Source organism: Ailuropoda melanoleuca, chromosome 15 (assembly GCF_002007445.2).
Source record: "Ailuropoda melanoleuca isolate Jingjing chromosome 15, ASM200744v2, whole genome shotgun sequence".
Lineage (NCBI taxonomy): Eukaryota > Metazoa > Chordata > Mammalia > Carnivora > Ursidae > Ailuropoda > Ailuropoda melanoleuca.
The window spans coordinates 44444560-44467553 of NC_048232.1; the positions used below are offsets into that span (position 1 = coordinate 44444560).

General features: G+C 36.6%; 1 protein-coding gene across 6 annotated transcripts in view; it reads left to right on the forward strand.

The window, feature by feature from the left end:
• The window catches only part of FRS2 (fibroblast growth factor receptor substrate 2), a 107713-nt gene that overhangs the window by 63027 nt on the left and 21692 nt on the right, over window positions 1-22994 (forward strand). For 4 of the 6 annotated variants that reach the window (XM_034644557.1, XM_034644561.1, XM_034644558.1 and 1 more), the window contains one exon: window positions 21437-21537. The exons of the other annotated variants lie outside the window; for them this stretch is intronic. The gene's annotated coding sequence lies outside the window, so the exon portion shown is untranslated. The remainder of the gene's footprint in view (window positions 1-21436; window positions 21538-22994) is intronic. 6 annotated transcript variants of the gene reach the window in all.

The following is a 22994-nucleotide window of genomic DNA, read 5'->3' on the forward strand; positions in this document are numbered from 1 at the left end:
CCTTATTCTCACAGAGGCTTCTACCTGGGAATACTGCAGCCTCGTTTCTCCTCGAGGCCAGGAAGCTAGTCCTTTCGGCTACTTGGCTCTCCCAAAACACCCTTAAAGCTTTACTTTTCTGTTGAGAGAAACCTCTGAAAAGATTTATCTTCTCTGAAACTATTAATATTGATACCTTTTTTTCTTCTTTTGTTTAGCATGGAGAATTATTTTGGTGTTTCTAATGTTAAACCAACTTTGACATTGTTTGCTCCTATTTTAAGAAATTTTGCACCAATGTTCATGAAGGACATCAGCCTATCATTTTCTTTTGTTGTGCTGTGCTTGGTATCAAGGTTATACAGGTCTCAAAATGAGTCAGAGAGGGTATCTTTGTTTTCTGGAATATGTTGTATAAAATTATTTCTTAAGTGCATGTTGGACAGAATTCATCTGTGAAGCCATCTAGGCCTGGAATTTATGGGAGGATTTTTTGATTTCTGATTGAATATTTTAAGATTTTAAGACTATTCATATTTTTGTTTCCTCTTGAATTTGATTAGGCAAGTTAATTTTTTCTAGGAATTTATCTATTTCATCTAAAATCCTTAATTTTTTGGTATGATACTGTTGTAATATTCTCTTATCTTTGAAATATCTAATTTTGAGTGGTTTTCAAACTGTTCTGTGGACCTGTGTGGGTCCCTGAGATCAGATGGTCTGGAAGGTCAAAACTATTTTCATAATAAAGATTTTTTTTTCTTTTCCACTGTGTTGACATTTGCAGTGATGCTGTAAAAGCAATGGTGAATAAAACTGCTAACACCTTAACACAAATTAACACAGTGGCATCAGACTGATGTATTATATTTTTCACTGCCATACATTCATAGTTTTTTTAAAATCCAGTTTTATTTAAGAATGTCCTTGATGTGGGGTGCCTGGGTGGCTCAGTCAGTTAAGCCTCTGCCTTCACCTCAGGTCATGATCCCTGGGTCCTGGGATCAAGTCCTGCATCAGGTTCACTGCTCAGCCTTTCCCACTGCCCCTCCCCCTTAAGAAAAAAAGAATGTCCTTGATGAAGCAATAAAAATATTAATTGCTTTTTAAGATGAACTTCTTTTTAATTTCTTTTTAAGATTTTATTTATTTGAGAGACAGAGAGGGTGAGAGGCAGATTACAAGCATGCGGGAGGGGTAGAAGGAGAAAGCAGAGTCCCTGCTGAGCAGGGAGCCTGATGTAGGACTTGATTCCAGGACTGCAGAATCATGACCTGAGCTGAAGGCAGATGCTTAACCAACTGAGCCACCCAGGCGCCCAAAAATACTGATTTCCTTAGATCTTGACTTTGAGTACTCATACTCATCTTCAGAAAAAGTACTTGCACAACCGAGGTGTGAGCTGAACTAGCTGCTTTTTTCTGTAACAACCTTTTTCTTTTCTTGAAAAAACAGGGTAGGCAGACTTTGATTATTTGAACTTTGTATTTGACATTTGTTTTTCTCAGAAATGAACTAAGTGGGCCTAACACTTCAAGAAAAACAGCTGTATTTGTAGCCAATCGTAAAAAAAAATAAAAACTTCCAAGTAAAATTTAGAATTTTGGAAAACTTGTACGTTATACTGTGAGCTTGACAGCTTCCCAGATACTTAAAGGCTTTTCTTGCAAAGTGGGTAATGATATTAAAGAATGTTGTATTTTTCTTTTTCTTCATATTGTATTCTGAATTGTGTCAATTTTGAGGAACACCTGCATAACTCAGTGAATCAGTATTTTCCAGATGACCAATGTGTCATGATACTAAATCACATGTGGGTAAAAGATCCATTCAAAGTGCAAGGGAAATCAGTGGATTTTAATGTAATAGAATATGAAAAGTTCATTGATACAGTTTTAGAATCCACTAACCTACAGGAAATGACCATTTGTTGAGTTCAGGTGTAGTTTCAAGAATATCAACAGTTACTTGAAATAATTATTAAAATATTCTCTTTCCCAACTATATATCTGTTATGAGTCTAGATTTTCTTCATATGCTTATATATTTTAACCAAAACAGCATATTGCAGAATCAGTCTTAAGAATCTAGCTGTCTTCTATAAAGCCAGAAATTACAGATATTTGCAAAAATATAATGTTACTTATCAAGTTTTTTGGAAAATAAGTTTTTTAAAAAAAGTTTTCTTCACATAGCTATTATTTATATTAATGCATCATAAGCTTATCCTTTTAAATAAATTAAATATTTTAAACATTTCTCACATTTAACTTCTGATTTGGTAAATATCAATAGATAATAACCCAGTAAAAGCTCTTTGAAAAAATTCTGAAATAATTTTTAAAAGCATAAAGGGGTCCTAAGACCAAAAAGTTGCTCAACTGCTTGCTGACCTACAGAAATCATAATGACATTTCATTTGTATTTCTGACATTATGCATTTGTCCCCCTCTCCTTTTTCAAAAAAAAGCGGACATGTCCCAATTTTATATTTAAAAAATTTCAGTCTCCTTTATGGTTTTCAGCTTATTTTCAAAATAAATCTGTAAAATGATGATAAATACATCTATAATTGCATTAACTAATTTTAAAACTACATAGGTCTAGCACAGTGTATGCATGAAAGTATTTCTATATCTTGTTATGCAAGTTATCCCAAAATAACATAAAATTCAGTTAAAAACAGGCCCTCTTGGAAGCAGTGCCATCCCAGGAGTACGAGCACACCTGGTTCCTAGATCTTGGTTTCTAATGCAATTCTCTATGAAAAGAAACCGGGGCTCCTTGGAGAAATGGCTGTTTCAAGGACTGGGGTAAGAAATATGTAAGATCAGCCTAGAGCATCTTGTAGCGCCAGAAAGTAAGAAAGTGCTTAAACTCATAACGATGGGACTATGTCAAAGGGACATAGGAGCCAACTGAAAGAACTCCCAGTGGTCGAAGGTGGAAAAATTTGAGCAAGAAAATAAATGTAAGGTAGTATTGGATTATAACCCAAAGTATAAAATAAATACCCATGGCTCCATATGGTATAAATAAGTTGTTGAATAAATAAATAAATGGTGAAGAGACAAATCTCCTCTGCAAAAGAACTGCAAATAATTTATGTTGATACTCCATCTTCAACAAGGGAGAGCATAACTCCCCACTCCTTGCATGTGGGCTGTGCATAGTGACTTCCTTTTAAAGAGTACACTAATGAAAGGAGATTGGGAGGAGTAACTTTACTCCTGGAGTAAAGTTAAAGTGGAGAAATCTGATAAACACTACCATAGCCAGGTCAGTAGTCATTAGTCATATCGATAGTTTGTTCCAGAGGATATGCTGTGATGAAAATGGCACTTTACCTCCGTGGTTTTCCTCCCCCAAACCCATCACCCCAGTCTAATCATGAGCAAAATAGCAGAGAAGTCGCAGTAAAGGGACATTCTGCAAAATACTTGACCAATATTCCCCAAAACTGTTAAGGTATCAAAAACAAGGAAATTCTGAGAAACTATAGTCAACAGCAGCCTAAGGGGACATAACTAAATGTAATATGTTATCCTGAATAGGATCCTACAACAAAAAAAGCATATTATGTATAAACTAAGAGGATTTGAATAAAGTATTGATTTTAGTTAATAAAGTATATATCTGTATTAGTTTATTAATTGTAGCAAATGTACCATACTAATGTAAGATGTTATTAACATGTAACACCAGCTGTGGTGTCAGTCTATGGGAATTCTGTACTATCGTCTCAATTTTTCTCTAACTCTTAAACTGTTTTAAAAATAGTTTATTAAAAAAAACCACTATGTCCTTTAAGTATGTTTTTAAACCCAGAAATCATGTACTTAACAACTTATACTAGATTTTTGCTCATATTCCACTCTTAAATACATATTAGTCCTGGAGGAATCCAAGTTTTAAAAAGCCTAGTAAAAGCAATTTGCTTGAGGGTATTACATAATTGATTCTTATAAACAGGCCCAATGTTTATAATGTTGTATTTAATGCCAGCTTTTGGCCTACTCTCAAATGGTAGAAAGTTCTATTTATTGATCTTAAGTCCTTTTTTAGTATCATTTGAAATTTTTTATCTTCAAACCAATCAAAATTTTTATTAAAAAATATTGACCATACCTTTGAATGTATAGTTTGTTGCTTAAAAGCCCTTTCTTATTCTTTGATATAATCTTACCACATTTTTTTGGTTAAGATTTATTTATTTGAGAGAGAGCGTGCCCATGGGCATGCAGGAGCTGGGGGTGGGGGGGGCAGAGGTGGAGGGAGAGGGAGAGAATCTCAAGCAGATTCCCTGCTGAGCGTGGAGCCCTGTGTAGGGTTCCATCTCATGACTCTGAGATCATGACCTGAGCCGAAATCAAGAGTCCGTCACCGAGATGCTCAGATGCTACTCTCATCTTACCACATTTTTAATTATTTTCTTATATTTGAGTGTCGTTAATGCATAATGTTACATTAGTTTAATCTTAACACATTTTTAATAATTTAAAGAGAGTACTGGTTTCAAACAGTAATTAATTTATTTCTTTATTTTTCGAAATAAATTTGCCTTAGGCACTTGAATGGTGATACAGTTATCTTTTTTATTACTAAAGCAAGTGTCACTGGGGCCATATATTAGGAAAACAGAATTTATTGCCCCCAACCCACCTATTTTCTTGCTGGGGGGTGGGGATGGGGAAGTGTGCTGGATATTTTCCCCTACTAGCACACTTGGTTTTGATGAAATAGACATATTGATTTGTAGCATTTTATTAAAAACTGAAAATGTGCATGCTAACAAACCCAATCTTGAACAATTGCAACCCTGTCAACAAGAGGAGCAAAGCCTTACTTTGTCAGCTTTACTTTTGTTTTATTTGTAGATGGAAGAAGAAAAAGAGGAGCTCTTTTGTCCTTTGAATTTTTAAGCAGATTTTTGAGTCACTAGGGTAAAGAAAGAAAATATTTGAAGAAGCTAATGAATGTTAATAGTGAAATCATTTCAGTAGCCTGTGATATTCCAAACTCATGCTTTCCACTTACATAATCGTATTCCTCTTTTAGCAGAAATAGCTACCAAATAATAAGACCAAAGAAATATCAAATAAGTAGACCAAAGATACTAGTATTGCCATTGTGTATGGCAGGTAATTCAGATGTTACTCAAAGAAAATTCTAATTTATTAGGCATCTTTTAAGGTTAACAATTACAAGAGCTTGGGAAAAGGTTTAGGATCAACACAGTTCCCTGGTAGTCTAATGGCTACGAAAAGGTTTAGGATCAGAAATCCAACATAGGGGCGCCTGGGTGGCACAGCGGTTGGGCGTCTGCCTTCGGCTCAGGGCGTGATCCCGGAGTTATGGGATCGAGCCCCACATCAGGCTCCTCTGCTATGAGCCTGCTTCTTCCTCTCCCACTCCCCCTGCTTGTGTTCCCTCTCTCGCTGGCTATCTCTATCTCTATCAAATAAATAAATAAAATCTTAAAAAAAAAAAAAAGAAATCCAACATAAATAGTAGTCTCAATCCTAGAAGTCTATTCACCTTCACCTAGGTCTATGCCAAGACTATAGAACTTCAAGGAGTGACATGACATAGCTTGGTGGAAATAATACAGCTTGGGTAATGATTTTGAGGCAATTGAGTTGCCCAGTTAGACTCTTCGGGTATCACACAGCCTTTGAATTTAGGAGGGCATCTGGTGGCACCTGAGTCTTGTGAGTGTACTTGCTCACTCTGACAGCTCCAGGATAACGTTGCTTCTGAGAGAAATTTTGTGGCACCATATGCTAAGTTTTAAAGCATTTTTCATGAAATAACCGTCAGGGTTCAGACCAACCTAAGTAATTTTGAGCTCTATTTTAAAACGTAATCTTAATAAAAAACTATTAAGTAACATGCCAATTAGTAAAAATGTATGATTATTTGGTTGTAGTTTTATTGATTTGTTTTTATATTGAGGAAATTCAGGGGCAGAATGTGTCAGTAATTATGTTGTAATTGTGAAACATTATCCAGTACCTTTTGTTCATTCAGCTGAAACTTACTGAGCATTTAGTATGTGTCTGGTACTGTCTGGCCACTGGGGATATAGCAGTGAAGGAAACAAAGTCTTTGCCCTCCTATGAAGTTTACATTTTGTGGTGTCTATGGAGGAGAGAAACAGGGAATCCAGAAATAAGTCAGTATGTAGCATGCTAGTTGGTAATAAGTCATTTGAGAATAACATAGCAGTGTAAGGAGAAAAAAAAAAAGGAAGAAAGGAGATACCATTGTGGCACAGGGGTTTACCTATTTCATGTAAGGTGCTCAGATAAGTCCTCTCATAAATTGATCTGTGAGTAAAGACCTGAAGTAAGTGAGGGAGCAAGGGTATCTGGAGGAAAACGGTTTCGACAGGACAACAGTTGCAAAGGCCTTGAGGTAGGAGCACGCTTAGTGTCTTCCGAAACAGCCCGGAAGCCAATGTGGCTGGAACAGATGCAGAAGGGGAGAGTTAGTACGTGAGATCAGTAAGTGGAGCCAGAAGGGCAGGAAACAATACTAACATATTTGGGATCTTGTAGGCCAGGCCATTAAAAGTTCTTTAATTTTTTCACTTTTAGGGGAGTAGAAGGAGACATGCAAGGTTTTGTCTGGAAAAGTTGTGAACAACTTTGAAATGGGTAAAAATGATAAGCAGGTTTTTGTCTTGCTCATCTGTTGGGTTTATCTCTGTCTCATTTTCTTTGAGTTACTTTCCAATTCTGTAATTTGTAGAAGACTGTTAAAAACATACACAGTTCTCATTCATAGTGCAAATGAATTGTGTCCAGCAGAATACAATTGATTATTCCCCTCAGATTTTTAGATCAATTTGTAAATTCACGCCAGAATTCCCAATTTTTTGTGTGTGTATGTGGTTCTTGGAGTTTTTCTTTGAACCAGTTGTAACATTTTAATGACTCCCTTATTAATTAATGACTTAAGTAATATCTTGGACATATTTATTTTACTTTGTGTATGAGTCATGACTTTTTACCATTAGAAAAAAAATCAGTGACACCTTTTGATAGAATTAATCTGGTAGCTCTGTTGAGGAAAGGAGCAGCCCAAGAGCAAAGGCAGAGATTAATTAGAAGTCTATTGCAAAAATTCAGACAAATGATGGTAACTTGAACCAGAGAATTAGTGGTAGGGATGGTAAACAGTGGTTGACATTGGGGTATATTTTGAAGATAGATCTGAAAGGATTAATAGATTGGAAAGTGAGAGTGAGGGGTCAAGGATGACTACGAGATTTGAGGGTATTAATCATAATGAAATTTAGTATAGTTAAAGAGATTTTTTTCCCTAAAAATTAGTAAAAAATCCTTTTCCCTTTTAATTATTTTTAGGTTGGCAATTTTTATTTTCTATTCTTAGGTATTTTGTTGGTTTGAGTAAGAAGTGTAAAAGCTGGTGACCATAGGCTCTTTTCTCCAGGGGTTAGAGGGCAATATGTAATTACTGTATTGAAAACATCAGTAGCAACTTGTATCAGTCAGGGTTCTGGCAGGAAACAGGACACTGACAACTATAATAGAAGAGAATTCAATGATGGGATTATTTGCAAAGTGTAGGCAGGTTGAAGGAAACCAGCAAGTAATGATGACCAAGCTAGTTAGCAATGGCAGGAAGCTGTTACCACTTCTAGATCTGAAAGGGACAGGGGACCAAATGATTACCTGAACCAGCAGTAGCCATACTTACGGGGGGGGGGGGGGGGGGGGGTTTGCCTGATAGGAGCCATCAAAAAAGCTTTAGTGGGGAATGGAGCCACAGCCAACCTGGTCTGGTGGCATTCCCTGCAGGTCAGGCTTCTAGGGAACAGAGCAGAGTGAGTGGCTCTGGAGGGTCAAATGGAAAATAGCCAGAATTGCAAATAACTTCTAAACTCTGCCATAAAAACAAGTAAGCAAACAAACAAACTTATGTGCCTGCACTTTAAAAAGACTAAAAGAATTACTTTTTTAGTAGTAGAAGTTATAAAAACTCAGTTGGGTAGGTTTTAATGACATTAAACTAAACAGGATTATTACAGCTAAAAATCAACCATAAAATTTGGTTGACACTTAAAAGTTTTGTTTTAATTTTATCTTTTGAAATAATCTCCCCACTCAGCATGGGGCTCGAACTCACAAACTCAAGATCAAGAGTCGTATGCTCCACCCACTGAGCCAGCCAGGTGTGCCCCAGAAGTTTTTTTTTCTTTTTTAATTGAGGTAAAATTGGTACAGAGTGTATTAGTTTCAGGTATTCAACATAATATCATATTTGTATACACCACAGAGTTATCACATGAGTCTAGTTTCCATCTGTCACCATGTTATTGTAGTGTATCATATTGATTGATTTGCATATTTTAACCATCTTTGCATCCTTGGTGTAAATCCCACTTGATCATGATGCCTGATCCTTTTAATGTATTGTTGAATTAGGTTCGCTAATATTTGTTGAGGATTTTTGCATCTATGTTCATTACGGTTATTGGCCTGTAACTTCCTTTTTTTGTGGTGTTTTTGGTTTTAGTACGTCATAATGCTGGCCTTGTAAATGAGTTTGGAAGCATTCCCTCCTCTTCAGCTTTTTGGAAGAGTTTGGAAGTGATACGTATTAATATCTTTGAATGTTTGGTAGAATTTACCAGTGAAGTCTGGTCCTGTACTTTTGTTGGGAGGTTTTCCGTTACTAATTCAATCTTCTTTCTAGTAATTGGTCTATTCAGATTTTTTATTTCTTTTTGATTTAGTCTTGGAAGTTGTGTTTCTAAAATTATCCGTTTCTTCTTTGTCCAATGTTTTTGGATTATAATTGTTCATAGTAGTCTCTTATGAGCCTTTATATTTCTGTGGCATCAGTTCTCTCTTCTCTTTAATTTCTGATTTTATTTGGGCCTTTCTCTTGGTGAGTCTAGGTAACGGTTTGTTTATATTTTCATAGAAGTAGCTCTTAGGTTCATTGATCTTTTCTGTTGTTTTTTTAGTCTCTCTTTCACTTGTTTCCAATCTGATCTTTATTATTTCCTTCCTTCTGTTAACTTTGAGCTTTGTTCTTCTTTTCCTAGTTCCTTTAGGTATAAAATTAGATTGATATTTCTCGTTTCTTGAGGTAGGCCTGTATCATTGTGAACTTTCCTCTTAGAACTGCTTTTGCTGCATCTCATAGATTTTGGATGGTTGAATTTCCATTTTCATTTGTCTCAAGGTGTTTTTTAAATTGTCTCTTTGATATCTTTTTTGACCCTTGGTTGTTCAATAGCGTATTGTTTAATTGTCACACATTTGTGATTTTTCCAATTTTCTTCTTAACTGATTTCTGGTTTCATACGGTTATGGTTGAAAAGATGTTTATTATGTCAGTCCTCTTAAATTTTTAAAAAATATTTTATTATTTGAGAGAGAAAGAGAGAGAGCGCGCACAAGCTGAGGGGAAGGGCAGAGTGAGAGGGGGAAGCAGACTCCCTGCAGAGCAGGGAGCCAGGACCCTGAGACATGACCTGAGGGAAGGCAGACACTTTAACCCACTGAGGACCCAGGCTCCCCTCAGTCCTCTTAAATTTGTTAAGATTTGTTTTGTGGCCCAAGATATGATTTATCCTGGAGAATGTTCCCTGTGTACTTGAGAAGAATGTGTATTCTGCTGCTTTTGGGTAGAATGTTCTGTATGTTTCTATTAAGTACATCTGTGTCATTTAATAAATGTTTCATTTAAATAAATGTTTCCTTTATTTTCTCTCTGGATGATCTATCTATTGATACAAGTGGGATATTAAAATCCCCTGCTATTGTATTGCCATCAATTTCTGTCTTTAGGCCTGTTAGTATTTTCTCTCTATATTTAGGTGTTCCTATGCTGGTGCATAAATATTTACCAATGTTATATTCTCTTGTTGGATTGTTGGATTCTTTTTATTATTATGTAATACCCTTGTCTTTTATTACACTTTTTGTTTCAAGGTCTATTTTGTCTGATAGGAGTATGACTACACCAGCCTTCTTTTCATTTCCATGTGCATGGAATGTCTTTTTCCATCCCTTCACTTTCAGTGTGTGTGTGTCTAGATCTGAAGTGAGTCTCTTGTAGGCAAAGTATAGATGAGTCTTTAAAAAAAAAAATCCATTCAGCCATTCTTTGTTTTATGATGAGAGAATTTAGTTTACTTATATTTATTTTTTATTTTATTTTTTTGTTACTTTAGTCACCATATAGTACATCATTAGTTTTTGATGTAGTGTTCAATGATTCATTATTTGCTTATAACACCCAGTGCTCATTACAACACATGCCCTCCTCAATAACCATCACCAGGGCACCCCATCCCCCTACCCCCTTCCAAAACCCCAGATTGTTTCCTGGAATCCATAGTTTACTTACACTTAAAATAATTATTGGTAGATTTGTATATATTGCCATTTTATTAATTGTTTTCTGGCTGTTTTTGTAGTTCTTCCCTCATCCTTCCATCTCTTGCTTTCTTCCCTTGTGTTTTGATGCCTTTCTTCAGTGTTGTGTTTAGATTTTTTTTTTCATTATCTTTTGTGGCTGTATTATAGTTTTTGCTTTGTTGTTATCATGTGGTTCATACAGCATAGCCTATATATTTAACAGTCTATTTTAAGCTGATAGCAATCTTAAATTTGAATGCATTCTAAAAACTCTATAGGGGCGCCTGGGTGGTGCAGTCGTTAAGCGTCTGCCTTCGGCTCAGGGTGTGATCCTGGCGTTCCGGATGGAGCCCCACATCAGGCTTCTCCGCTGGGAGCCTGCTTCATCCTCTCCCACTCCCCCTGCTTGTGTTCCCTCTCTTGCTGGCTGTCTCTCTCTGTATTGTCTCTCTCTGTATAATAAATAAATAAATGAATGAATGAATGAATAAATAAATAAATAAATCTTAAAAAAAAAAAAACCTCTAGACTTTTGCTTCTCCCTTACCACATTTTATGTTTTTGATGTCATATTTTACATCTTTTTATTTTTTATATCCCTTAACAAATTATCATAGTTATAATTAATTTTACTACTTTTGTCTTCTAACCTTCATTCTAGCTTGTAAGTGATTAGTCTACCAACTTTACTATATTTTCACCTTTACCAGTGAGATTTTTACTTTGTGTTTTCTTATTAGTTATCCTTTTCTTATTCTTTTCTGCTTAAATAAGTCCCATTAACATTCTTGTAAGGTTGGTTTAGCTTTTGCCTGTCTGGAAAACTTGTTATCTCTCCTTCAATTCTGAATGATAACCTTGCTGGGTAGAATATTCTTCGTTGGAACTTTTTTCCTTTCAGCGCTTTGAATATATCATGCCACTTTCTTCTGGCCTGTAGAGTTTTTGCTGAAAATTCAGTCTTAAGAGGGTTCCCCTTGTATGTAACAAGTTGCTTTTCTCTTGCTGCTTTTAAGATTCCTTATCTTTAACTTTTGACATTTTAATTATAATGTGTCTTGGTGTGGATCCCTATGGGTTCGTCTTATTTGGAACTCTCTGTGCCTCCTCCAGGCTAGGGAAGCTTTCAGCCATTATTTCTTCAAATAAGTTTTCTGCTCCTTTCTCTTTTTCTCTTCTCCTTCCCAGACCTTTATAATATGAATGTTGGTTTGCTTGATTTTTTCTTATTGGTCTCATAAGCTATCCTCACTTTTGACTGATTGATTGATTGATTGCTGCTCTGTTTGGGTGAGTTCCACTACTCTGTCTTCCAGGTTACTGATCCTTTCTTCTACTTCATCTAGTCGGCTGTTGAACCCTTCTAGTGTGTTTTTCAATTCAGTATATTCTTCAGCTTGGTGACTTCTGCGTGGTACTTTCTTATATTTTCTATCTCTTTGTTGAAGTTCTCACTGTGTTCATTCATTCTTCTCCTGCTTGGCGAGCTTCTTTATGACCATTGCTTTGAACTCTTTTATCGGGTAAACTGTCTTACTTATCTCTGTTTCATTAAGGTCTTTCCTGGGGTTTTATCTTGTTCTTTCATTTGGAACATATTCCTCTGTTTCCTCATTTTGCTTGTCTTTCTGTATTGTTTCTGTGTAGTAGGTAAATCACCTATCTCTCCCAGTCTTGAAGGAGCGGCCCTGTATAGATGATGAACCTAGATGAACTTATTGTTCAGCCTTGCTCTGGCTCTTCGTAGTTTCTCAAACCTTTGTGATTGTCTCAGTAGCCTGATTTACTCTCAACAGGTCCCAGTTGATGAGGATGTGCCAAGACCTGCCAGTGTTCCAGAGGGAGTGATCTCAATCAGTACCTGGTTTCAGGCCAGTTGGAAGCCAGATCCTCAGGCTTTTAAACTATGCAAATATATACAGTACTGAGGGACTGTAGTCATAAACCCTGCAGATCTGGAGATATCCCCTGGGCCACAGTTGCAAAAATCAGGGCTTCAGAGAAGTCTGTAAGCTCATTTCTGGGAAGTAACAGTAATCTGTGGTGCAGCCCGGGTGGTGGCTCCCTGCTTACGTTCCCTGAGAGCTCCTTTATAACCTCTAAGTGTGTGGCAGACCTGAAGCCTGTACCTCCTGGTACTGAGGGTATGTTTATGTTTGCCGTTTGTTCAGTGCCTTGGGTGTAATAACCTCCCTTGGACTGTCTTTCTTATTTTTATAGTCCTGTGGAGCCCAGAAATGCAAGCCTCTTTGGCTACCAGGGCCAGGTGGTCAAGGGGCATCCCCTGTGTGGACTGTGCTCACCCATGGGCTTTATGAGACTAGCATGCTAGAGAGTGCCAAGGGTAGAACAAGCCTGCAATTTTCATGAGGCAAGGAAAGAACTTTGGGGGTGGGGCATGCCCGTGGCTTTGGCAAGGCTGTGTCTGCATGTGCCTGCCTGTAATGGTAAGGTAGAGGGAGAGTACAAAAATGGCACTCGCTTGTACCTCTCCCCAAAGAAATTCCCAACTGGTTCTTGCTCCTCTAGCAGATACTTTAAGATTAGTAAATAAATCTCCTTCACATATACTTCACTTACCTCCCAAACTGCTGCTTTTGCACTGGATCCAGGGATAAGTGAGTCCACACACAAGCCCCTCAAAAGGAGTATCTCAGATCCCCACAGCTCCCCACGTCCCCTGGACATAAACCCTGTTGGTTTCCAGAGCCAGATGTTTTTGGGGACTTGTCTCTCCAGTGTAGGTCCCCAGGGTTGGAGCGCCTGAAGTGGGGCACAGATTTTCACTCCTTGGGGAGAGGCTCCAGACTGTGAGATTATTTCTTGTGGGTGGTTGTGGCGGGGGGTGAGGAGGTAGGATAGTTGGTGAGACTGTGTCTCTGCCTCACTTACCTAATTTGATGTGGCCCTTTTATCCCTTTTGGAGGGAGCTGTTCAGATGGTTAGTTTTCAGTTCTTTTTTAGTGGGAATTTTTTCATATGTAGCTGTAGATTTGGTATGTCCATGGGAGGAAGTTCAGGCTCTTCCTGTGCCATCATCTTGGACGACTTTCTAAAAGTTTTTATATCATATTAAATGCTTTACTTTGGACTCACAAGGTTAAAAATGCCTTTCTTGGGGTGCCTGTGTAGCTCAGTCGATTAAGCATCTGACTCTTGATTTCAGCTTAGGTCATGATCTCTGGGTCGTGAGACTGAGCCCCATGTCAGGCTCTGCACGCAGCAGGGAGTCTGCTTGAGAGTCTCCCTCTCCCTCTCCCTCTATCCCTTCTTCCTGCTTACATGCACACACATGCTCTCTCTAAATTAAACAAATCTTTAAAAAAATGCTTTTCTCTTTTTCATGTGTTTTACTTAGAATTAATTGAAAATGATTTTTAAAACTTCGTAGAACCATTACTTTCTATTTCTAAATATTTAAGAGCCTTTTTTTGTATCTTTCCCTTTGTCCTTTTATTTTTTTAATTTTTATTTTTTTTAAAAGATTTTATTCATTTGACACAGAGAGAGAGACAGCCAGCTAGAGAGGGAACACAAGCAGGGGGAGTGGGAGAGGAAGAAGCAGGCTCCCAGAGAGCAGGGAGCCTGATGCGGGGCTTGATCCCAGGGCGCTGGGATCATGACCTGAGCCGAAGGCAGACGCTTAACGACTGAGCCACCCAGGTGCCCCTCCCTTTGTCCTTTTAATGCAGGTGTTTCAGATTTTGTTTAGTCCTTGAAAATTCCTTCATTTGAAGAAAAGATCAAAGTCATCTCATCAACTTCTTGATCAGTAGTGGAATCTACTGAACATTGCTAGTGACTGGGAACTCAGTTCTTTCTAGAAGACGAAGTCTGTTTTATTCTCACAGACTTCTGTGTTTTGGTCTAATTTCTGTTTCAGCAGCAAGTGAAGTCTGTTACTCCATGAAGCAGAAAGAAATTTGATGACAACTGACTGTTTCTGCTCTGCTCTTCCTTACTGCTAAATATTATTTTCTTCAAACTAACTTTCCATGGTTTCTGCAGTCTTACCGATGAGACACTGTTTCTTATCCCATCTCACATTGAATCATTCTGTTCCCTAGGCTTTTGTGATAGCACCCTCTTCGAGATTTTCTTTTGGGTCCTTGGACAGTGCCTGTCCAGTCTCTTTTGTGGACTTCCCTTCCTCTGCAGTTCCCTTAAATATTTGTGTTTCTGAGTTTCTGTAGGCCCTACTTTTCTTCTCACTGGGCAGTCTCATCTTGCCCCAAACCTTGCATCCATAAGTTGACAACCTAGGTTTATATCTCCAACTCAGATCTTTTTCCCACCTCCATACCTGTATTTCTGTTTGCCTGTTGCCTATTCCCACTTGGATATCTCATTGGCATCACAATGTGTTCAAAACTGTTATAAACCTTGTGTCCTTCTGTATTCCCCAGCCCAGCTCAGTGAATATTCATTCCTGGAGCCTTGCTTTCCTTCCCAGTTCAATCAATCAAGTGTTATTGATTCTAACTTTTATATTTTGCTCTAATCCATCTTTCTCCATTTTCATTGTTCACTACCCTAATTCAGACCCTTCCCCCAGTTGTTACTACTGCAACAGCCTCCAAACCTGTAACAACCGTATGAGGTAGGGAGTGGTGGTGTTTTTAACTTACCTGTGAGGAAACATAGATTCAGAGAGGTTAAATAAGAATTCGGACTTTTGTTGCCCTAAAGCCCATTATATTTTCATTCTGTCATGCTGCCTTGCTGGCATTAATACTGCCTTCTGCTGGAGGAATTTAGGATGCTAAAAATAAGCCCTTTTATTTTAGATTCTGATGTGGTGTATTAAAATATATTAAGACAGCAGAGCTGTTGTAAGCCATTTGTCAATTATATGAGAATGAAAATCTTGTCCTAGCTGCATTCTGCCTCATATTTAGCAGGGTTCATAGTTTCAGAGCATTCACATTTGCAGTTTGCATGTAGAAAATTTTTAAGGCTTTGACAAGAATGTTACATATACCTAATTATATGAGACTAATATTCTTTGTGGCTAACTGTTGAATTAATTAAGTTCACAGATTTCTTTTTAAAGAGTTAAAGTGATAGCTTTTCAGCCATTACTGGTGAAAAAATATTGGGAAAATGAGACAGAGTAAAGCATCTTAGAAATTCTCACTGTTTTCTGTAGAAATTTGTTTTCTCCACATTTGCCTTTATTTTTTTATTTTTATTTTTTTTTTAAAGATTTTATTTATTTATTTGACAGAGATAGAGACAGCCAGCCAGAGAGGGAACACAAGCAGGGGGAGGGAGAGGAAGAGGCAGGCTCATAGCAGAGGAGCCTGATGTGGGGGCTCGATCCCATAACGCCGGGATCACGCCCTGAGCCGAAGGCAGAAGCTTAACCGCTGTGCCACCCAGGCGCCCCACCACATTTGCCTTTAAAAAAGAAAAATACTCTCACCATTGCTTTAAAATTATTTTTCATCATAAGTTGTGCTCAAAGGGGATATCCCCAGTGATCTTAGCTGTACTTTTGAAGATAGCTCTTCAGAATTATCTTGACCTTGGATAATTGGTATCCTAGTTTAAGATCCAGGTAAAACTGAAGGAAAACAAACCTTGAAACCTTTAAGGAAAGAGTGAATATTGTCTTTGTTAAAGTGGTAGACAGGGAAACTAAAAATTCTAAATTTGGCTTTTAGTAAAATTTTGATTAATTTTTTCACTTCATTTCTCCATATGAAGAATGAAGAAAGTAGTTCCCAGCAGTCTGCACTGAAAGATTGTTCTCTAGACAAATATTTATCAAGACTCAGAAGAACACTGGGTTTTGGACACTCTGAAATCCTGTCACTTGATTGTAACTATCTTTTAGCATCTGGGAAGGAACAAAGAAAAGATTTGTAACATACATCCCTTAGTGTCATTTGTAATGAGTTGATAGTTTTCATTGTATCTTATACTTCATTGATTCTAAGAGACTTTTTCCAATTTTATTAACAGAAATTTAGGTGTATCTTAACAATCAGTGGCATGTCGTAGTTCAGTGGGCAACGTTTTTTTCTTAGTGGTGTATAAAATATCAGCCTTAAACTCAATTGTGCCTTAGCTTTGATGAAAAACAGTGTGTATCTCCATTGGTATTCAAAATAATAACAACAGTAATACATTGTTCTTGTGGCCTCCATACCTGAGGATCTTTTTTGGTCGCTTCTATTTTCTCAAACATAACTATGACAGGAAGTAAGCAAAAAATGCTTCTAATGCTTAAAATTGCTGTAATAAAGCTCGTGAAATAAATATGATGTATTTTAACATTAAATATTCCTTTGTCTCTGAGTACAGGGCCGTATTTTGCACCCATTCTTAATAGGCTTAGTTATCCGATTATAGAGTCCGCAAGGATTCAAGAGTAAAAAAAAAAAGCACATACATGTTCAAGTGAGAGTTCTAGGACCTGCTGTACTATCAACTGAGAATGAGGGTGACCATAAACAAAGAATTAAAAAAACTTTTTAAAACAACACAAAACCTGGCACTGACCACATAGCACTTGCTAGTGTAAGTAGGGGCAGACTGCCTGATACATGTAAATCAGCCTGATTATAGCTTGGAAGAAACTCTATCAAAATGCAGTCTGTTTGATCCCACTGGCACTTCCTCTAAGGGACAAAATATATTTTATTTTTTCATTTTTGAGCGGGAAACATTTGTTATTGATTACGTTTCCCCTCCTATTGCTTAATGGAGTTCTAGAACATATTTTGCCCTGAAGGTATCAGAATAATAACTTTCGTGATAACTTTCAGACATCTGAAATAGGATTTGACTGTATAATCCCAGTGGTCTCTAGATCCTCATCATTCTGCAGTGACATTGTTAGGCCTGAGGGCTAAAGGTTGGGCATAGGTTGTGGGAAGGTGCTAGAGAAGGAAAAAGTAGAGGAGAAATACCTAAAGAGCACACCATGGTACTGAAGAATGTTTCTAGAAGCTCTCAGTGGGCAGTTGTGCACCAGATGTCCAACTGCATTGTTATTATTTATTTTTTTAAGATTTTATTTGTCTAATCTCTGCACCCAGTGTGGGGCTGGAACTCACAACCCTGAGATCAGGAGTCAGATGCTCCACCAACTGAGCCAGCCAGGCATCCCCAACTGCATTATTTTTGTGTGAAACAAACCCAAGCTATGTATCTCCACAAATTCTTAGTATTACGAGAGCCTTTCAGGACATTCCCCTAAGACATGTGAATTCTGAGCATAACTTCGCTGGCTGTGAGCACCTTTAGCCTCAGAGTGGATGTTAAGTTCTGTGTATTGGCAGGTTTCCAGCATTTACTAATTAGGTTATGCCTACTTAAATACTCCTGGCAATTTCCCTTGGCCACTGCATTCTTCACACTCTGCCCTAACCTGTTTTGTATGCAGTCTGCCTTTGGGCTCTGCTTAGACATTTATAGCTTTTCTTTCAAAAGAAGTTTTTAATAAAGTATTGATTTGTATATTCTTTATTTAATAATTTATTGTTGATTATAAAAGCAATTCACTATAGAAAATATAAAGAGAAAAATTTGCTTTTCATCCTACCACCAGTGAACAAAAGTTAATATTTTAGTGTGTTTTAGTCTAGTCTTTTTTTTCTGGATTTATGTGTTGTGTGTAGGGGTGGGAGAGAGAAAAATAAGTGTGAATGTTATTTTTTAAAATGAGAAGCCTCTTGTATTTGCTACTGGGCACAAAGAGTAATTTTTAACATAAACTTTTTTTTTTCCCCCGGAACAATTTTAGAATCACAGAAAAGTTGGAAAGATAATACAGAAATTCTCATATGCCATTTACCTGGCCTTCCCTGATGTTAATCTTATGTAACTATGCTACATACTTCAAAACTAAGAAATTAACGCTGGCACAATGCTATGAACTACAGACTTTATTTGAACTTCCCTAGTTTATTCACTCATGTCCTTTTTCTGTCCCAGAATCCCACCCAGGATACCATATTGCATTTTAAAAGAACAGTTTTGTTCTTTTTTCCTGCTTAACTTTATACCATGAACATTTTTTTTTTTTTGGTCATTATGTGTTTTTTAAACAATACTTATTAATGGCCCCATAAGAGCTCATCAAATGGATAGATGTACTCTGATGTAAATATTTCTGGTTAACTTTGTGTGTTGGGTGGCATTTTGTGAGGTTGAGGAGTGTTAGAAAACACACACACATCAACCATTTTCTTAGTGGTGTACTTGAATCAGGTAATTTGAATGCTAGATTATAACAGTGATTTTTAATGCATTGCTCTAAAAGTAGAAAATAATCAAGATTATTTTCCTTCGAGAATATGTTTAAGAGCATTTTAGGTTGAGTTAATGCAGAAACTGATGAGCTATTCATGAAGCAATTTGTTTTGAGGGTTATTTAGAGTTGCTTGGCATTTGCCTAACCTTACTTTAGGCAGATCGTGTGCGTATATTTTATATACACAAATCAATATTTAGCCTTTTAATATGAGTCTGGTACTAGCATGATACCCACCTATGTTTGAAAATACAGATTTATGGTATATTCTATCTATGCACTTAAGGATTCAGTTTTGACAATTACCACTTTATTTCCTTTTCTGATATCCTTCATTAATGTTTATTTAGTTCTAGATTAAGCATATAACAGAACAAGTGAAGATATCTAGAGGTTTTCTTGCACGTCTTGTATTATTTTCTAGATGTTGACAGCTTGATTGATACTTAATAAGTTTCATCCTTGAACATGAAGTTTGAAGTTAGAGTGGCTTGCATTTAGTGTTTGCTGTTTTACAGAATTAAACCAGGTGTTTTTAAAGAACTATTCTGTGTACCCTACTAAGCAAAATACTCTTAAATTCATACTTAGGTTTTACCTCTTACTGTTGCTCTGTTTAGTAAAACCTTATAGGTTAAATATTATGCTAGAGTTCAATCTGGGCTATTGGACTACTCTCTATTAGGAGATTTATAAACTAGAGGTTTATTATGAGGGTTAAGCCATCATTTGTTAATTTGATACAGTTCTATGAATTAATATATAGAAATAACTGAGTTGAAGAATATGAACATGGAATTCTGATATACAGTACTGTCAGAAAATTGAATGCACTATCTCTGTAAGATCAAATATATTCCAATTTTCAGAGTTAGTGATAAATATTTTCTGGAGAATACCTATACTTTCTTACTGCTATCTTACAATTATATGTCTTTCTGTGGTGCAGTCTGTGGATTTTTAGTGGAGAGAGCTATGTGATCTGTTATATAGAACGGTCATCACTTTGATGTTACTGGAGGACGGTATTTGATTTCCTTGTGCATATTTTATGTCACAACATAAAGTACTATACTAAGAGTTTCTTCGAGAGTTCCCAAGGTTGATGATATTTTTTCCTATGATTGAAGGTGCTGGGATTGTTGCCATTGGTACTGATTACATTATTGAGTTAGCTAAGGCAGAGTGACTCATCTGCTGGGTTTGCACATCTGTAGTGTGTTTTTATATCTTAGGTCAGAGATTATGGACACTCAGACTTAATTATACAAATTTCATCACCAGTGTTTCTAGATATAAGTATATTCCAAGGTTATAGATGACTCCAGGATTGAATTATGACAAGTATAATTAAAGGCAAACTGGTGTTTTTTTGTTTGTTTGTTTTGTTTTAAGATTTTATTTATTTATTTGAGAGAGACAGAGGTAGTGACAGAGATAGTGAGAGAGAGCATGGGCAGGGAGGAGAGAGAGAAGCAGGCTCCTTGCTGAGCAGGGAACCCGATGTGGGACTCGATCCCAGGACCCTGAGATCATAACCCGAGCTGAAGGCAGACACTTAACTGACTGAGCTACCCAGGCGCCCAAAGTGGTGTTTTATATCATCTTCCATTTTAATTTCTCTTGTTTTATTTTTATCAAGCAATTTTAGTACCATTTTCTGAGTATTTGCTAAGTGCACACATAAAATTATCTATAGGTAGATAAATGGTAAAGATATAGCTATAGATTCTTTCATTTCATTCTTAAAAGTCAAAATGTATGATTGAAAATGACTTTCAAAATCAGTGTGAAATATGAGGTTAAAGTGGGTAACTCTTTTAGGTCTAGAAGGATTATCTGAGGTTTAGGTCATCATCCTATAGTGACACTCACTGTAGGCAGGTAAATGATGTTGGGAGAATGCTTATGTTTATAGGTGGATGCTGTGACTGATAGGTTAGACTTTGGGCATCATAGACAGTAAAACACCATTAATTGTATTCTTAGGAATTAGAAGTTCTCCTTGTTATGGACTCTTGATTTTCTGCTTCTATCGGACAGTATTTTGGTAAGACATTAGTGGTGTCTTTAAGTTTATAAGTGAGAATGTGAACTATGAAAGTGCAAACTGGCCCTTTATGAAATGGCATGAGCCTGTCTTCCTACCTATCTCTTAATATTGTAAAGTTAAAAGCTGTAAGGAATTATTTGCTGCATCTGGAGCGAGCCATGTCCTTTTATGCTTCTGTGCTTTTGCCTGCATTCTTCTTGATCTGGATTACCTGTGCCCTAGCAAACTCCCCCTCAGTCTTTTAGGACTTGACTTAGAGGTTACCATTCTCAGGAGGCCTTCTGTCACTTGTCTTTCCTTCTGCTGTGAGATGTTCTGATGGCACTGGTCTATGGGCTTGTAACTCAATCTTGTTTTCATTTTCTTACCTGTCTCCCTCACTAAACAGTAAGTTCCTTGAAATCAGGGAATATGTGTGTATCTTACTTCTAGCATTTAAGTCAGTGCCTAGCAAAGAGAATTATTGCTTGAATGCTTCAGTGTGAAGATGGAGAAATGAATGAACTCAATTTTTTATTCTTTTATTCTCTCCTTAATACTGATAACTGTTTACAAATTATTTTTACCTCACTAAGTAATTTTTTGCTAGCTTAAGTCAAACAACTATATCTGAAATAAGGAAATGTCACTTTGTTAATATTTTAGATTTATCCACAGGAAAATGAATTGATAACAGTTTAAATATACATAAGTATGCACTTAATTTTTCTTGATCATGCTGGTTTTACTTATCTCTTACAGAGAAAACAGAAATGAGAGGAATCTGGTTTAAATTGCAGTACCAGGAATTTAGATTAGACATAAAGAGTTTCCAGAAACTAAAGTACCAGATATTGAAGTGTGTAAGTAATGTAATTGATTTTTTGAAGAGTTTAAAAAGGAGGGTGGTGTGGTTAAATGGTTATGAATTGCAAAGTGGTTCACCAACATAGTCCCTAGTAAACGAAAAAACCTAAAGGAAGAAAAATCTCCTTTTATAGACTTAGGAATATGCAGATACAACCATATTCATGAATAGATACTTAAAAAATAGTTGGGTACTGTTTTCATTTTGTGTGTTTGTGTGTACTTCAGTTTTCAGCTAACAAGGAAACTATGTTGCAGGTGTCCCTACTTTTCACGGAATGGCTCTGGTTTTGGTGACTAGCAGAATATACTGAGAAATCTCTCCCCTTAGCTTGTTTTTTGTTAGTTTCTTAACTCTTCCTCAGAATAATATAAAGAATAAAAAATCCTTAGCAGTGTTAAGAATAAGCGGGAAACTCCTACGTACCAATTACCAGTCAGACCATTGACATAAAGAACAAGGTTTTTGAATGTCATTCTCTTGATTGTTTTAATGTAGTTAAATGTGGCAGTTAGCTATGCCCCAGACTTAGAGTTATATTGCTATGCTACTAACTATAGATATTCTGTCCTGGCTACATTTGAACAGAACTACTGTAGTATAAGCCAAATTCACCCTCAGTGCTAGTGAACTGAAAGAGCAAATATACCTTCCTAAGCACCAAATTTATAATCACACTCATGAATAGAGTTCAGTGTTCTCTTTGCTTGTCATTCTGCAAGAATCATGTTGGAATAATTTAAGACAGCTTTACTAAATTTATTAATGTAACTCTTGTTATGAGGATAGTGCTTAAGTTTTAGGCTTCTGTGCTCATAGTGCAAAAGGCTCCTTTGTAATACAAGAGACAGGATTTTACCTGTAGTGGTGATATAATAATTCCTTGTCTTTTTAAACACCGTATATTTTCTAAATGTTTTGATAGCTAGAATTTATTTGGTTTTCACAATAACTCTGTGAAATAGTTATCCTAATCTTATAAATGAGGAAATTTAGGCACAGAAAGGTTGACTGACTGCCATCTAAAACATTGTTTTAAAATAAATTACTTATTATTTCAGTGGCTAGCATTTACTAATTGCTTACTATATACTAGGGACTGCTTTAAGCTTTTTATACATATTGATTAATAAGATCTTGGGCTTTGGAGTCAGATTTGGATTTAATTTGGCTCTTCCTCTTATCAGCTGTTGACCTTGGGAAAGCTACCTAACTTCTTCAAGCCTTGGTTTCCTCATTTGGAACACAGAACTAATGGTAGTACCTACCTCACAGGGTGGTTGTATAGATTGAGATAATCCAAATGAATTTATGTGTAGTGTACAGTGAAGGCTTTAAATCAGTTTGCTATAGAAAAATAAGGTGTTAATAGATAATATTTAGTATAATTTTTAGCTTCTTGATTATTTTCCTGGTAAAATCATTGTATTCTTCTTGAGTATTGAGTCATAG